Source organism: Phyllostomus hastatus, unplaced genomic scaffold, assembly GCF_019186645.2.
Source record: "Phyllostomus hastatus isolate PE091 unplaced genomic scaffold, TTU_PhHast_1.1 phas_contig_40, whole genome shotgun sequence".
NCBI lineage: Eukaryota > Metazoa > Chordata > Mammalia > Chiroptera > Phyllostomidae > Phyllostomus > Phyllostomus hastatus.
This window is the reverse complement of record NW_025333872.1, coordinates 71461079-71472551: the sequence shown is the minus strand read 5'-3', so window position 1 is coordinate 71472551 and position 11473 is coordinate 71461079.

The window sequence follows — 11473 nt, the reverse complement described above, 5'->3', positions numbered from 1 at the left end:
TTGATGTTATTTGTTAAAGAGAAGTAATAGTATTATAATTTCAAGAAGAAAGGAATGCAAGAAAATTTTATTTAATGAGATCAAGACATTAATTGATAAAATTTACCATGAACAGTGTGTGTGTTGATGTTGTGTGTGTGTATGTTTATCATTATGGAGCAATCTCCATGTACTAAAAATATTACATTATAACATATGATATCAAAACTATTTTAATTGAAAAGGAAAACATGCCCAAACAAAATAGTAGTAGAAAATATAAAGCAGGCAGAAAATGTAATATAGGTAATCCAATTATATAATTAATAAGATTTATTAATGTTTCCAAACTTTTACCCTATAAACAATACAACTTATTTCTTAATAATCATGGGAAATTTATAAAAATTGATTATTTATGAGGCTGCAAAGTAAATCTCAAATCGCAAAAAAATATAAATAACATAGAACACATTCTCTGGATATAATGCAATAAAACCAATGTAAAAATAAAAATATGAACAAAAAAAGTCAATCACTTACAAATTTAAGTCAGAGGTTTCATAATATTTTTATCCAAGAAGAAATTAAATCTGCACTTAAAAGTCAAAACAATGATTTTCTTATAACATATATCCATAAACCCCAAATTAAAATGAAGCAAAATGAATTCAGTAATATGCTAAAAGTAATACACTGTAGGTGGCTTTAAACAAGATATACTAAAATGGTTTAATATTAGAAAGCATATTCATATAACTAATTCAATCAATAAATCAAAGCCAGCTATTTATAACTTTCTCACTAGAAGCCAAGCAAAATTCAATATTTATTGTTGTTGAGAGAATAAAGTACAAAGATATTTTCTCCACATGTTGACTAATATCTACATCATGTTTCTACTTCTGGTATTAGCAAAGCCCTTCACTGTAGACCTGTTCTCTTACCAAGAAGTAGAAGCTGGGTAAGAATATAAAATGCATTAGATGTGCACTGTGATGATATTGCTGAGTGAGTTGCCTCTGGGGTGTAGGTTAAACTCATTTTAGTTTGCTTCTGATCCCTTCCTAGATGTTCTGCATGACAGCTACAAGGCTTCCCACTTGGACAAGGGGAAATGGGAGGCTTTATTGAAATAAAACAGAGCACACACTCCCTCCACTTACTGTGCTCAGGACAGGAGCAAAAAAGTCCTTACCTCATAATTCTAGGCTGTTTGAGGACACCAGAATGCACCCAAGCCTGCCACACAGATAGTAGGTCAACTCACTAGTCTCACAAAATGGAAATTAATATGTGCTACTGTCAAGAGTACATTTCAAAAAAACTGTCTAAATAGTTTGAATAAAAAGTTTCAAAAGTTTCATCTCATCTGCCAAAAATGCATACTATATTCACATTCTTCTTACATACTGTATTCACCTTCTTCTTCTTCCTCTTCTCCTCCTCCTCCTTTTTCTTCCTCTTCCTCTTCTTCTTCTTCCTCTTCTTCCCCTTCTTCTCCTTCTTCCTCTTCTTCCTCTTCTTCCCCTTCTTCTCCTTCTCCTCCTCCTTCTCCTTCTTCTTCTCCTTCTCCTCCTCCTCCTCCTCCTCCTCCTCCTCCTCCTCCTCCTCCTCCTCCTCCTTCTTCTTCTTCTTCTTCCCTTTAGAAGCTGCTATGTAAACTTGCCAGTGCTGTCTACAGCCATACCACCCTAAACGGGCCTGATCTCGTCCAAACCTGCCAGTGTTATTACTGCCTCTCACGGTGTTATTCCCTGCTTTACTAAATATGGGAAGATCAGAGGAGCAGGTCCTTACAAGAAGCAAACATTACTGCCGTTGAGGGATGAAGGTTTTGCTTTCTCTTTTGCAGTGCTTTGGGTGCTGCAGGCCTTCTATAGAATTGTGTGTACAAAAGGAAAAAATGGAGCCCTGTCCATTAAAAGCTAACAAAATGAGCTATAGAAGAACAAATGTATTTTCCTTAAATCTTAGGACATTTTTTACCCAAGTAAAGAACTGCCAGAGTACATGCTGATTGTAGGTTGAAATTTTCATGCTGTTTAGCCGTGACTATTATTTTGACCTTCTAAAGTATTTTAGCATTTAAAGTTTTTTTTAATATTTTATTTATTTATTTTTAGAGAGGGAAGGGAGGGAGAAAGAGAGAGAGAGAAACATCAATGTGCAGTTGCTGGGGGCCATGGCCTGCAACCCAGGCATGTGCCCCGACTGAGAATTGAACTTGCAATGCTTTGGTTTGCAGCCTGGGCTCAATCCACTGAGCTACACCAGCCAGGACTATAAAGCTTTTATATTATTTCAGTTTTTCCTTGCATCATTTTTCATGTTATAAGTACGTTGGACATGACAAGTGTGGATGGATTCAGAAGTTTTATATCTATCACCTTTGCACAGACTGTCTTGTAGGTGGACTTGGGCTGTCTGTTCTCATGCCCCTGTACACTGTAGGCTGTGCTTGCCTTGGCTCATGTTACTCACTCGAGGCTCTAAGGCAAGTGGGACTGCCTGTCCCTTTGGTTTCACAGAACGGGTAGTCTTTATTCACCCCTTTTGTGTTTACATCATCTAGCCAAGTAACGGCTCTTGAATTTATTCTTTTTTTGTCTTTCTCCATTCCTTTCTCCCTCTCTTCCTTTCACCCAGCCATTGAGTAACCGTTTCACCAAGGCCCTGTGCTGCACTTCTGTAGACTTTCTCTTGTGCCAATCCCTCAAAAGTTGATTTTTAAAATCCACCAAAAAAACCATATAAGCAATGAAAATTGAAACACACATGTTGTTTAGTGACCTACATATAGCTTTGATTTATAACTATCTAAAAGTATTTGAAATCAAAAGTACAATCAAGTCAAAAGTATTAAGTTAGAATGAGTAAGTTCCATAGAAAATCACAAGTAAAAATAGAAAACTGATGAAAAATTTGACAGAAACATGCTGAGGAACAGAATATTATATTGTGAAGAGTCAATGACCTAAAAAGTGGAGATCAACTGAATATCCAATCTGATGTTTTAAAGGAATTTAATTTAATTTGATTGACATTTATAAAAGAATATAAATTATAATACATTGGATTTATAAATTAAGAAAAGAAGCATCAAATTGTTAAAATATAACCTAGTATATGTTATCATTCATTTAGAGTTGAATTAGAAAGATGGAGAAACAGGAGAAAACTCAAAAGGAAGGAGAGAAATGGAAAGAATAACATAAATAAAGACACAAAATAGAGGCAGGTTAGAGTAAAGAAAGAGTAAGAGTAAGGATATTTGTTGAGTACAGTCTGTCTATACCATGCACTATATTGGTGCTTCATTTATATTTTAATCAAACTCTCCCAGAACCCTGAAAAGTAGGCATTAGTTAGTCAATTTTAGAGATGGGAATGATCTTAAATTGGGATCTAGGGAACTAGGTATGCATATCTCACCTCTTCCCATTCCCCAGCCTTTGGGATCTGCCTGCCAAATACAGCCTTCCCGCTCTACTCCTCCTGCAGGTGTCAAGGGAAAAGGCTCCACCTCTGCTTGCCATAGCTGGATGAAAAGAACTATGGGATTCAGGAGTTGCTGTTATAAAGCCAGTGTTCAAATACACCTACCTAAGCCCCATCTTCCAAAGGAGGATTTTAATAATAAAGATAGCATTTGTTCACTATTTGCCCAGTTCCTTTTTCCTCTCCCTCTTTTTCTTTCAAACAACTGCAATTAGGCAACAGAAAGAGGTGTTATGTGTTGATCCCCAATGTGTCAGCAACAATACTGCCCACCCCCACCAAAGATCCAGAAAATGTCAGTGACATAAAAGCAACGAGCATCTATTTCACTCCTGGATCCATTGGTTAGATGGTATGGTTCTACTCTGTGTGTTCATTCCTCTGTTTAGGCAACAGCATCAGCAGCTACCCCAAGGACGGTCTCCCATAATAAAGGCAGAAACACAGAGATGCAGGAGGTTAAACCCACATACTCAAGTGCATTTCAGCTTTCTGCCTGCCTTTCATCTGTTCACATCCCATGGGCAAAGTAAAAAGCTGGGGAAGACACTCAGCTCTAGAGAAAGGAAATGTCCACTTACATGGCAAAGGGGTGGGAACTGAGTGAGAGAAAGAATAGAGTCAATAATTCAATTTACCATACTCTAAAATCCACGGCAATTGTAATCAAGAAAAATCGAAGAATGCAGGCAGTTTGGTAGGCACAGGGGTGTATTTTCCCCACTTCAGCTACAGAATTATATTCCAGTTTTCTGCATGAACTGTACTGCTGTATAGTATAAAATATATTATTAAAGACTTTACTTTTATAGCCCTTCATTTGCCTCATATCTCCTGTTCTAAATGGAACCAAAGTAGCTATACACGAGGGATACACTGTTCTCTAGGCTTCATGCAGGTCACCTATTTTAATTTTGTGTGGATATTTTAAATTAAAACAACAGCTGGGATTTCTCTGTCTCTTATCCTAAGTTGATCTTAAGAACATCCCACAGTAGCATTTCCGATATGTTGCTAATATAAGAGAATTTGGATTCCAAAGGGATATTTAATGTTGTGCAACTTCTTTACACAAAGAGATCATTTTCAGCTCATTGCTTTTTGAAGCCGACTAGATGACTGTTGCCTACTTTGTGTACTTCTTTGCATTCTTGCACTTTCTTTTTGTAGGAACTCAGTTACTTTTTCACAATCATGGCAACAAAAGACTGAACTGACAACTCCCTTCTTTCCCCCACCATGGTGCCCTCCTGCTATCCTTAGAAAGAAGGAGAAGAAAGAAGGATAGAAGGTCCTTCAAAAGTGTCAGGAAGACACACAGTAAGTGCTCTCATGGGGAAAACAGATCTGAAAAATCTACAGGGGCTGCCCCAGCTGTGACTTCTGGGGAGAGCACTCTTAAAAATTAACATATCTTTTAGGATTTCTGAAACTTCAAAATTAATTCTCTCCTTTTTCCTACTGAATTAAGTAATAGTAATGCTTTTGAAAATGCTGAGTGACCTACATAATTCATTCAAATCATTTGACAGAAAAAAAAATGACGGGGAGGAACAACTTTCCAGTTACAAAAAAAAAATGTGTTCCGTGCTCACTTGATTTTTGTCTGGTTCTAAAATGCCACACCATGTTTAGCATCCACACTGCCAGCCTCTCCAGTTAGTTTCATGAGGATTTTGCTTTTTCTCCTTTGGTACATTCACCTATTTCACTTTTATTTTAATTATCTGGAAAGATGTTACCTGTTCATGTGTGTGTGTGAATTGACTTTTCTTGGGGCTCGATGATCTGAGGATATGGCAGCAAGTATAGAACAAGTAGAACTTGTATAGAACAAGTGCAGTTTTGCTTTTCCTGTTATCTTACCTCATTATTCTAGGACAACGATAAGAAGTAAGGAGGAGACGGAGATGGTTTGGGGACAGAAAAACTTTTTACATGTCTTATTCATCCATTCATTCTTTCAAGTACCTCTCATTGGGCAAACATCACACAATACCAAGGGCTGAAAGTAGGGCCTTCAGTTTGGTATACCTACCAAATTAGGCCCGATCTCTGCCCTTATGAAACTTGGAGTTTGGCTAAGAAGCCATTTATTAAGCACAAATCGACAAATGCATTGAGCTTTATATAATGGAATATAAATGGTTTTGGGTATATATATATATATATATAGGTCTGATCAGAAAAAAAACAAAAAAACAGCTGAGTATTTAACACAGCAGGACTTTCTGCAGTGGGACGGTTGCAGTGCTGATGAAAAACTGGGAAGCCCTGCCCAGAGGACAGTTGAACCAATCTTGAGATTAGCAACAAGAGGAAACCATTACCTTCCCTGTCTCAGTCTGCAAAGACAAAAGACAGAAGTGGCAATATCAGAGCTCAGGGATCAGAGTCATCCAGCCAGAGCTGGAGCCACTTTCGAACATGGCTGCCAGTTATGACACCCTGGCAAGGAGATGGAGAAGAGCCGTGGCCTTCATCTTTCCCCGCCCCTCAGTTTCTCTCCAGTCATGGTCATTGGCAATAAACCAGATGTCATGGGGGATCATCCTTTTGCAGAACAGAACATACCAAGATGGTGTTTGAGGACAAACTGGCCCAAGACCTTCAAAGGAAATATAAAACAGGAATTAGGAATATCTAACCTAACATTGGGAATATTGGCTTTGGACTCTCTACTCCCTACCTGTGCATCAGCCAGGATATGTAGCCACACCTTCAAAAATGTTTGCTGGCAGTCTTAAAGTACACAGACATAAATCTGAGTAAAGAACAAAAAGTGAAGTGGAAGAAGCTCTAAAAATGATATAAGAAACCAAGTGGAGAGGGATTTTTTAAAATACACTGCTAAATTCTCAGTATAGATACAAATAAGAAATATAACCCTCAGTGAAACACTGTGAAGAAAAAAATCCCTACAAGATTCGAGTTCAAATTACATCTTTCGCATTTATAAGCTGTGAGGCCTTTGGCAATTTATTTAATCAACCTGTTTCTTCATCTATAAAATGAAGTTAACAATACCTACCTTCAGTTGTGCTGCAGGATTTCTCTACACCCCTCAGAGACTAAGGGGTGAAAAGCTGGTTGAGGGTGAGGCAGTGAGGCCTTAGACTCATGTTGGCACAGGAAACAGCACTTGCCCACTTTGGTACTACCACCATTAGAGTTCAGGTATGTGAACCACTTGCATGCATAGTAGGTACTCTCACTAAGCATTTTTTAATTATATTTTTAAATCATTAAGTAAAACTGTGTGATGTTGCCATGGGAGTTATTTGTTTTTTCATTCCAATCTTTGTGTTCATTTATTTATCGTCAATTAGAATAAACTAAGCAGTTATGGGGAAAAAATTCCCCCATAACAAAAGAAATTCTATTTCTTTTTTGTCAAGAGTAATCACATTTGTGACAAGTGTTTGTTTGCCACCTCCTCCTTCTCCTAGAAAGCTGTGGTCATGTCTATCTTGTTCCCTGGGGGATGGTCAATATCCTGGGACACGGCATCCTACGGGAGGGCATCCTAGGGCAGGGCATCCTCGGACACAGTATCCTAGGACATGGAAAGTCCTGAGGTCATACTGAAATGCAGGCTCCATTTTAGCAGGATTGCTGAACTGGTAATTATAAAATAATTAGGTTGTCGATAGGTACAGTTCAAAATTTAAAGATTGCTTCCCAACATGCTTATAGATTAAAGATTGAACATACTGTTTTCATATTGGGGCAAATGCTCTATGGAAACAATGCTCAATGGATGAGCAGTCAGCTCTCAGCTGTATTCCTTAGGTAACAGTCTAATTCTACTGAATGAGAGCTTCCTATAAAATTCAAAAAGTTATCTTTCAGATAAGCAAATCTTAAAATATTGTTTAACACTAAAGGAGAGCTTATTCTCAGGTGAGTTCTTTCTATGTGAATCAGAAAAATTAAAGTTGTGGGTAGCATGAAATAAGACAAATTATATCTGTGTCAAATATCAAAATAATTTTGAGCAAGATGCAGAATGTTGAAAGTTATGTTATTCTTTCCAAAGCTTTATTGCAGCTTCTCCCAATTGCGTTACAAAACACCCCTCCCATATCATCTTCTTTCAAAACTTTAATACAAGGCTGATAATTTTCTTTTTCCTTTTATCCCCTGCCATTATATTTACAAATGACTCATCAGAAATCCTGGACTCATAATTTCTCAAGCTCCATATTTCCCAAACTTTTATCTCCACTTCATTTCAGCTGCAATCGGACACTCTAAATGGCTCCACTCTGAAAATTAAATCACAAGTTTCCACTTCTGTCATGTCCTTTCCTCCTGCCCCGTTTCCTCCCTATTTGTTGCACTTACCCTCTGTCATCAAAGGATCTGTGGTTTTCTCTCCTCTTCTGTGTTCTTCTTTCAGTACATTAGGGTCCCTTTTGACTTTTCTTACCTTTCTAGCCTAATTTCATGCTCTCACATTTCAGCTCTGCCTTGTTATCTAGCACCTTTGAGGTCCCAGATTCTTTCACCTTTCATTGACTTACAAAATCAGTTTAATCATGGTAACTCCCACACTCACAATCTTCATTTCTTGTCCATAGAATGCCTAAGATCCTTCTGTGTCAAATGTGGTGCTGGATAGATCATGCAAGTTCTTGCAATTTTCACCTCAACCCCAGGAATCTTTTGATTCATTTCTTGGAGACTCACAGTTACATTCCCCCAAAGCCCAAAGAGACCTTAATAAATGTTTTTCTCTCTTCCCTAGTCTCTCAGGCTCATGGACTCATTCAGTCCAGTGGAAAATTTTTCGTATTTAACTTCTATGGTCTTTAAGCAATAAGTTGAAGCTATTAATCATTGGGGAAACTTTATGAAGGAGATATTTCTACATGCACCTCTTCTCCATACTGCTGTGTACAAGGATGATCAGAATTTAGAGTAGCAGATGAAGGAAAGAGAAAGGTACAGACGAGTTTGTTTGAAAAACTCCTAGTGCAGCCCTGCGGCACTGTTGACACTCCGTCCATAAGCATCATTTCTGTGTGAACCATCATGGCTTCTAACAACTAGTTATTGCATCTTTGTTGGAGAACTACCCTTGGGCTGCCAGAACTCATTTTGCTGGAGGTCATAGCAGGACAGAAGTGGAAGTAAACTGGCACCCCCAGAGACACTTATGAACGACTCACTGGTGCTCTAGTTGTCATCATTCCCTGGTGGGGACAATTCTTATGCGTGTGTTTTGCACTGTTTTCCAGAGCTTTCCCAAGTATCAGGCTCCACTTTTCCCCTGCACTGTGCTCAATGATGCTTCCTTCACTTTTCTGAGTCATCTCTCCTGTGTTCCTAGCACTTTCAACAAACTGCTTGCAAAAAAACCCTTGGGTTCAGGTCAGCTCTGGGGAAGGCAAAAAAAGACACTGGGGCATTCCAATGCAATTCCCTCACACACACTGCTGGGAGTCAATGCTTCAGCCAGAAGACCAACTACAGCACTCAAAATTTACTTTAGTTTTCTTGTTTTTTACCTCAAGACACATTGCCACATCTTTCCCTTCATCAAAAAATATACAGTGACTTCTCAACTCTACCTTTGTTTACTTGGGAAAAAAGCTGTCTTTTCTCCTTGTCAAACTTTGTTAACTTTCTTATCTACTTTCAACACTAAAATTCACAGACTCTCAAGAGATTGCCTTTATTTAAAAGTATCTCTCCAGACCTTGTACTTTTTGCTATGATTTTATAGCTGTCCTCCTTTGCATCAAAACATCAAAGAATAAAGTAATTTCATAGCCTTTGCCTTCATTTCATTACCATCCTTTGAATTTTTTTAATCATTTGCTCTCTTTCTTCCTACCTTAATTGAAGCTTCAGTCTCAAAAGTGGTGAATTTCAGGAGTACCATTTCTGGAATGGTAGTCTGAGGAGTTCCATAGACCCATTCCCAAGTCAAATAAGCATAATTGGTTAGAAAATACATACATACTATTTTAAAAAATCACAACAATTTAATACATGTGGAGATTGGCAAATAGGATGCAATAAATAAACAATCATTCAAGAAAATCTACTAAAAGTCAGTAAGAACAGGAGAACCTGGGGTATTTGAATCACAGCCTGTTTCCTCTGCTCCTTGTTCCAGTTCAGCATGAAAGAAACTTCAGCCCAGACAGGTGCAGCCCAGACCACAGGGTTTCCTCTCCCCTTAACAGCTATGCAAGGGCCAGGCTGTTAGCATTTATCAAATACTCCAGCTATATTTTGCAGAAACTAAATCCTAGGTGACTGCATGAGAGATCAGAGACTCCCTTCTTGCATCTAGCTTCTATTTACAGGCCAGAGACTCTATCACAAGTGTCAGCTGAGAGACCGGGGCTTCAATTTCTCTCAGCCCAGCTAATGTGTTGGGTAGAGAATCCACCATGAGAGAGGCAAGAGAAGAGGACCACATGCTACTACCTGCACCCAGCACCCTCCTCCTAAAATAAGTGTACCATACATAGGTAAGTCTCCACTCCCAGTTCCATGGTTCAGACATTTTTTTCTCAGTGGGAGAGGTAGGCCTTTAGAACAGAGAGTTATGAAGTTTTCTCAAATGAACTAACTTTATTTTAAGCAGAGTGTGGGAAAGATAAAAATCTAAGGACGCTCTGAAAAACAATGGACACATTAGTTGGGATGAGAGTGACAGGCCAGAAGTTTGGCCAGCATGTTCATGAGAAACAGGAGAACTACCACCTACAAAAATCATTCCACAGGAATGCTTTCCACATACACTGGCTTCAGAAACTGCCTCTAACATGAGGCCCAAATTTAATTGTGTCAAACTTTGGAGCAATTTGTACTCAAGGGCATTGTGATAAAAACAGAGCGGATCAGGCAGCAATGAAAGGAATCTAATACCTGGGTGTGCTCAAGGAAAGAGGCAGTCAAAGACAGCCCTGCTGAAAGCACTCTCACCCCAGGCGACTGGTTGCGAGTACCTGCCCCCTCTCAAGAGAAATATTGGAGGCTTCAAACTAAGACAGCACCACCAGTAGTTAAACAATAAACAGGAAAACAACAATAATAAGCACCAAACAAGTGGGAGGTAATTATATCCAGAGGGAAAAAAGATATTATCTAAAATGTAAAGTTAAAAAAGAAATTACATGAAAAGACATGAAAAGAAATGAGAAAGTGTGACCCATATTTTTTCTTTTCTTTTCTTTTCTTTCTTTCTTTCTTTCTTTCTTTCTTTCTTTCTTTCTTTCTTTCTTTCTTTCTTTCTTTCTCTTTCTTTCTTTCTTTCTTTCTCTTTCTTTCTTTCTTTCTTTCTTTCTTTCTTTCTTTCTTTCTTTCTTTCTTTCTTTCTTTCTAAAGCAGGCAATAGAAACTTTCTTCCACGGGGTCCACTTGTAGGCCATAGCAGTTAAAGACTTCAAAGCAGCTATTAAAATATCTTCAAAGAGGGGACTTCCAGCCAAGATGGAGGCATAGGTAGACACACTGTGCCTTCTCGCACAACCAAAATAAGGACAACACAAATTTAGAAACAAAAAAACAACCAGAACTGACAGAAAATTGAACTGTACGGAAGTCTGACAACCAAGGAGTTAAAATAGACACGTTCATCCAGACCAGTAGGAGGGGCAGAGTCAGGCAGTAGGCGGAGAGGGGTCAGACCAAGAGGGGTCAGGGAGTGAGACCAACTGCGCAACCCAGGGTCTCAGCGAGGGGAAATAAAGCCTCAAAACACCTATTGAAAACACCTGTGGGGGTTGAGGCAGCGGGTGAGACTCCCAGCCTCACAGGAGAGTCCATTGGAGAGACCCACAGGGTCCTAGAACATACACAAGCCCACCCACATGGAAATCAACACCAGAAGGGCCCTATTTGCTTGGGGGAAGCAGCAGAAGGGACTGAAATGTGTGAGAGAGAGAATGGAGCAAGCACCATTGTTCCCTCTTAGACCCTGCCCCCACAAACAGGGTCACAACCCAGCCACTGAGTTGCCCCGCCCTGGTGA